Here is a 6,707-nt window from a genome sequence, read left to right as displayed (position 1 = left end):
AAACATGGTGAAACCCGTCTCTGCTAAAAATACAAAAATTAACTGGATGTGGTGGTGCAAACCTGTAATCCCAGGACTCGGGAGGCTGAGGCAGGAGAACTGCTTGAACCTGGGAGGTGGAGATTTCAGTGAACCAGAGGTTGCAGTGAGCCAAGATTGTGCCACTACACTCCAGCCTGGGTAACAGAGTGAGGCTCTACCTCAAAAAAAAAAAAAAAAAAAAAAAAGGTAAAAGGTATGAATAAGCATCAAGGAAGGGAGATTTTGTGATTTGCTGCCTTTTCATGGAAATCCTACTTAACATTGACAATTTCTATTTGATGCTATTTCTATAATAGGAAATTGAAACTGAGTTAATTAAAAAGAAATTAGGCTGGGCATGGTAATTCATGCTGGCAATCCCAGCACTTTGGGAGGCTTAGGTGGGTGGATCACCTGAGACCAGCCTGGCCAACATGGCAAAACCCCGTCTCTACTAAAAATACAAAAATATAGCCAGATATGGTGGTGAATGCCTGTAATCCCAGCTACTTGGTAAACTGAGGCAGGAGAACTGCTTGAATCCGGGAGGGAGAGTTTGCAGTAAGCCAAGCTCAGATCATTGCACTCCAGCCTGAACAAAAATAAAACTCCATCTTGAAAAAAAAATTAACCACAGGTGGTGGCACATGTCTGTAGTCCCAGCTCCTCAGGAGACTGAAGTGGGAGGAGCACTTGAGCCCAGGAGATAGAGGTTGCAGTGAGCCATGATTTCACCGCTGTACTCCAGCCTGAGTGACAGAGCTACACCTTATCTCTAAAAACAAAAACAAAGAAAAGGCTGGGCGTGGTGGCTTACACCTGTAATCCTAGGACTTTGGAAGGCTGAGGCGGGTGGATCACTTGAAATCAGAAGTTCGAGAACAGCCTGGCCAACATGGTGAGGCCCTATCTCCATTCAAAATATACAAAAATTAGCCCAGCATGGTGGCAGGTGCCTGTAATTTCAGCCACTTGGGAGGCTGAGGCAAGAGAATTGCTTGAACCTGGGAGGTGGAAGTTGCAGGAGATGGAGGGGCAAGAGTGGGAGCAGGGCATCTGGTGAGGAGCTGCCATATCAACATCTTTTGATCACTCCAAGCCACGTTTTGAGCAGGGCCTCTACAAGAAAATGGCTCAGCCCCAGATGCCTTAATTCTGACACTAAGTGCTGGTGGAGGCCCTTTGAGGTCACACTGTGGGGGCTTCTTGGGAAAGTATTGGCTCTTCAAAATCAACATTTTTATTATTCCTTTGATGCTGGAGACAATGACCTGTTTCTCCAGGTCACTGTAACTATCTGCTGAAGATAGTTACAAATTTAGTAAAGATGGGGTTTCGCCATGTTAGCCAGGCAGGTCTCAAACTCCTGACCTCAGATGATCTCCCCCCTTGGCCTCTCAAAGTGCTGGGATTACAGGTGTGAGACACTGCACCCCGCCTTTCCTCCATTCTTGCTTAATTTTTACTTCTCTCTCTTTCTGCCTCTTTTTTTTTTCTTGATATCCTGGAAACCATAGGGAGTATATATGAATCATAATTCCAAGGACAATTAAAAAAAATTCTTTTAGAGACAGGGTCTTGCTCTGTCACTTAGGCTGGAATGCAGTGGTGAGATCTTGGCTGACTGCAACCTCCACCTCCTGGGCTCAAGCCATCCTCATGCCTGAGCCCTCAAAGTAGCTGGGACTACAGGTGTGCAGCACTGCAATTGGCTAATCTGAAAAAAAAATCATTTTTTGAGCAATAGAGTTTTGCTATGCTGCCTGGGCTGGTCTTGAATTCCTGGCCTCAAGTGATCCTCCTGCCTTGGCTTCCCAAAGTGTTAGGATTACAAGAATGAGTCACTATACCTGGCCACTTTTTTAATGGAGAAGAGACCAAGAAACACTATCTCTGATGAAAACACCAGCTAAACTCTTGAAGTGTCACTGTTTTTTCACTCTCCATTTTTTCTCCTTTCCTTGTCTCTTATCAAATTTCATTGAATGCTTCTAGATACAACTTTCCAATTCTCCTTTTTTTGTTTTCTGAAGACAGAGTGTTGCTCTGTCCCCCAGGCTGGAGTGCAGTGGAGCAATCTCAGCTCACTACAACCTCTGCCTCCTGCGTTCGAGCAATTCTCATGCCTCAGACTCCCCCGAGTTCCTTGGATTACAGGTGCCAGCCACCATGCCTGGTTAATTTTTGTATTTTTAGTAGAGATTGGGTTTCACTATGTTGGCCAGGCTGGTCTCTAACTTCTAACCTCAAGCACATGCCTGTAATCCCAGCTACTTGGGAGACTGACACAGGAGAATAGCTGGTACCCAGGAGGTGGAGGCTGCAATGAACCGAGATGGTACCATTGCACTCCAGCCTAAGTGACAGAGTGATACTCTGTCTCTAAATAAATAAATAAATGCTTTTTTCCCCTGCCATCCCAGACTTCTGGAAAAGGAGTTGGGAGCTGTGCCCAAGGATCCTAGCCTTTGCCCTCAATTGCAAACAGATTGAAGTGTCTCTTAGCTAAGGAGTTTGTGCTGCTCACGAGTTGCACAAACGTAAAGTTGAGAAACAGTGCTTGCTGAAAGGGGTGTAAGAGGCAAAGGACAAACCTGTTGTCCTCTAAAGTGGAAACATTTCTATTCTATGTTGGGCTAAGATCTTGGAGAATGCAGGCAGGGAACAAGTTTTGCTGGTTTTCCAATGAGAGACCCCCTGTGGTAAGAGAGGCTCTTCTTTCTTTACCTGGTGAGTTGCTTTCTCTCTTTGGTACCCAATTTTCTCATGTTTAAAATTAGGGAGGCAGGCACCATTGCTCACACCTGTAATCCCAGCAGTTTGGGAGGCCAATGTGAGCAGATCACAAGATCAAGAGATCAAGATCATCCTGGCCAACATGGTGAAACCCTGTCTCTACTAAAAATACAAAAATTAGACAGGAATGGTAGCAGGTGCCTGTAATCCCAGCTACTTGGGAGGAGGAGGCAGGAGAATCTCTTGAACCTGGGAGGTAAAGGTTGCAGTGAGCCAAGACTGTGATACTGCACTCCAGCCTGGGCAACAGAGTGAGACTCTATCTATCTATCTATCTATCTATCTATCTATCTATCTATCTATCAATCAATCAATCATCTATCTATCTATCTAAATAAATAAATAAATAAATAGAAATAGGGAAGTAAAACCACATGTCCCCTAGGATCCTTTCCTCTTAGTCTTTCTATGAGTTAATTAAAGAGATTTGTTTTCTTGTAAGCATACATCCAAAAAGGTGTTCACGGTAGGTTTTCCAGTTTTCTAGAATCTTGTAATTGCCCCAAATGATGAGGGAGTATTTGTAAGAGAAGCTCTTCCTTGCTTCCTTTTTTTTTTTTTTTAAAGAGATGAAATGTCTCCCTGTCACCCGGGCTGAGTGCAGTGGTACAATCCTGGATCACTGCAACCTCACACTCCTGGCTCCAAGTAATCCTCTAATTCCAACCTCTGGAGTGGCTGGGACAACAGACACAGACCACCATGCCCAGCTAAGTTTTAAAATTATTTTGTAGAAATAGGATCTCACTATGTTGCCCAGGCTGGTCTCAGACTCCTGGCCTCAAGTGATCCTTCTGCCTCAGCCTCCCAAAGTGCTGGGATTACAGGTATGAGACATGGTGCCTGGACCTTCATTGCTTTTTAATAACCTTAATTACCTTCTTCTGAATATCTTTAGAACTACAATGTTTTTGTCTTTTGAGGCTAGAGTTGAAGCTGATTTCCATAAATCGTCATTTTGAGTCAAGTCTTTTGAATGAAGTGAGCCGCTGGAGATGATGACACAATTTTGACTAAAACAATTTCCGAGACAGCACATTGTGAACTCTAAAATGTGTGTACTGGGGGCAGAGGGGTGGTTGTTCGTAAAAAGAAAATATGGGGAAAAAAAAAGTAAAATGTGTGTGCCCGTCACCGGGCCACAGTTCACTCTTCTTGTCAAACTCAGAATTGTAGATGAAAATTATTTATTTATTTATTTGTTTATTATTTTTTGTTTTAGACTCACTCTGTCACACAGACTGAAGTGCAGTGGCATGATCTCAGCTCACTGCAACCTCCATCTCTGGGTTCAAGCCATTCTCCTGCCTCAGCCTCCCAAGTAGCTGGGATTACAGGCATGGCTAATTTTTGTACTTTTTTTTTTTTGAGATGGACTCTTGCTGTGTTGCCCAGGCTGGAGTGCAGTGGCCTGATCCCAGCTCACTGCAACCTCCACCTCCCCAGTTGAAGCCATTCTCCCTGCCTCACCCTCCCAAGTAGCTGGATTAGAGGCACCTGCCACCATACCTGGCTAATTGCATTTTTAGTAGCGATAGGGTTTCACCATGCTGGCAGCTGTTCTCGAACACCTGACCTCAAGTGATCCACCCACCTCGGCCTCCCAAAGTGCTGAGATTACAGGCATGAGCCACTGTACCTGGCCAATTTTTTCTAATATCAAAGGAATCATCAGGGTCTTCCCTTTCTTTTGATTCATTTATTTTCTTGGTTTTGAAATGTTTTTTAAAATATGGAATGCTTTAGAATTTGTGTGTTATCCTTTCACAAAGAGCATGCTCTTCTCTATGTCATGCCAATTTTAGTATATGTGCTGCTAAAGTGAGCACTGATTCTCTGTTTATTTATTTATTTATGAGACAGGGTTTCACTGTGTCTTCCAGGCTGGAATACAGTGACATGGTCATGGCTCACTGCAATCTCTGCTTCCCAGGGCTCAAGCAATCCTCCTGCCTGGGCCTTTCAAAGTGTGGAGGTTACAAGTGTGAGCCACTGTGCCCAGCCTGCAGTGTTTAACTGCTGACTTTGATGCCTGGTTTTGGTTGTACTAGACACTCCCAGTACTTTTTTCTTTAAAAATTATTGATTTGTTCAGCTCCTTCAAAAGATCTTTGGTGTTTTATACATCTTAATATGTGAGGCCAGGTGTGGTGGCTCATGCCTGTAACCCCAGCATTTGGAGAAGCCAAGGTAAGAGGATCTCTCGAGACCAAGAGTTCAAAATCAGTCTGGGCAACATAGTTTTTGAATGGCAGTTTATTTTAAGCCATTGATTCTGGAAGAATTTAATCTGATCCAGTGTTGGATTTTTCTTTCACTCTTAGAGACAAAAATAAAGATAAGACTATAGCTTTTATTGAGCACTAATGATGTGCCCACCACTTGATCCTTGTCAAACCCTCTGAGGCATGGACCACTGTACTACTGCCATCCCCATTTTATGGAGAAGATACTGAGGCAAAGGGGGTTAAGTACCTTGCTAAGCATGGGCAGCTATTAATGCGGTAAAGCTGGGGTCCTGAACCACTCTTGTAACCAATGTGACACTGTGTCTCTGGACTCCAGACCAATTTCTCTGATGCTCAAAATCTGCCTGCATTAAATGCACTTTTGTGAAATATATTTCTTTTCTTTTTTTTTTTGAGATGGAGTTTCGCTCTTGTTACCCAGGCTGGAGTGCAATGGCGCGATCTCGGCTCACCATAACCTCTGCCTCCTGGGTTCAGGCAATTCTCCTGTTTCAGCCTCCTGAGTAGCTGGGATTATAGGCACGCGCCACCGTGCCCAGCTAATTTTTTTTTATTTTTTTATTTTTAGTAGAGACAGGGTTTCACCATGTTGACCAGGATGGTCTTGATCTCTTGACCTCGTGATCCACCCACCTCAGCATCCCAAAGTGCTGGAATTACAGGCGTGAGCCACGGCACCCGGCCTGATATATATTTCTTTACTTTTCTTTTCTTTTTTTTTTTTTTGAGATGGAGTCTCGCTCTGTCTCCCAGGCTGGAGTGCAGTGGTGCAATCTCAGCTGACTAAGACCTCCGCCTTCTAGGTTCAAGCAATTCTCCTGCCTCAGTCTCCCAAGTAGCTGCAATTACAGGTGGCCATCACCACTCCTGGCTAATTTTTGTATTTTTAGTAGAGGCAGGGTTTTACCATGTTGGCCAAGCTGGTCTCGAACTCCTGGCCTCAGGTGATCTGGCCACCTTGGCCTCCCAAAATGCTTGGATTACAGGCATGAGCCACCACACCTGGCCCCCAAGTGGCATGAGCCACTGAACCCAGCCAGAATAAAAGATCTTTAAATGGAATCATTTAGTTATATTGAAAAGTTTACTTTGAGACCAGACTGGCTAACATGGTGAAACCCTGTCTGTCTCTACTAAAAATATAAAATTAGCTGGGTGTGGTGATGTGCACCTGTAATCCCAGCTACTCCAAAGGCAGAGGCAGGAGAATCACTTGAACCCAGGAGGCAAAGCTTGCAGTAAGCAGAGATGGTGCCATTGCACTCTGGGCTACAAGAGTGAAATTCCATCTAAAAAAAAAAAAGTTTATTTTTGTGTCCTTACTTTTCCCCATTTTCTCATAAATCAATGAAAATTCTGCTGCAAAGTTTCATCAGTCTGCCAGCTAACATTACATTAGTCCTCCCTGCTCCCTTGGTTTAGTATACCGAGCTCAAATCTAAGAGATGGGGGAGGTGGTGGGGCTTCCAGCTCTCCCAGTTCTTAAACTTGTGGCCTTATGTTCATGGTCCCACAATTTCTTATGTTAAATAGGGATTTTTATACCTACTTAAGGGTTGGCTCACACCTATAATCCCGGCACTTTGAGAGGCTGCCACTGGGCAGATCTCTCGAGCTCAGGAGTTTCAGACCAGCCTGGGC

The 6,707-nt window shown here is 44.3% G+C and overlaps 1 non-coding gene across 1 annotated transcript; it reads right to left on the bottom strand.

Annotated features, from left to right (window-relative positions):
* Positions 1-4,543: 4,543 nt before the first annotated feature.
* Positions 4,544-4,646, bottom strand: LOC118154291 (U6 spliceosomal RNA). The gene has a single exon (XR_004744168.2). It is a non-coding gene; the product is annotated as a U6 spliceosomal RNA (small nuclear RNA).
* Positions 4,647-6,707: the final 2,061 nt, after the last annotated feature.

Source organism: Callithrix jacchus, chromosome 5, assembly GCF_049354715.1.
Source record: "Callithrix jacchus isolate 240 chromosome 5, calJac240_pri, whole genome shotgun sequence".
NCBI lineage: Eukaryota > Metazoa > Chordata > Mammalia > Primates > Cebidae > Callithrix > Callithrix jacchus.
Note: the sequence above shows the minus strand (reverse complement) of the source record. Positions and strands in the feature narration are given on the sequence as shown.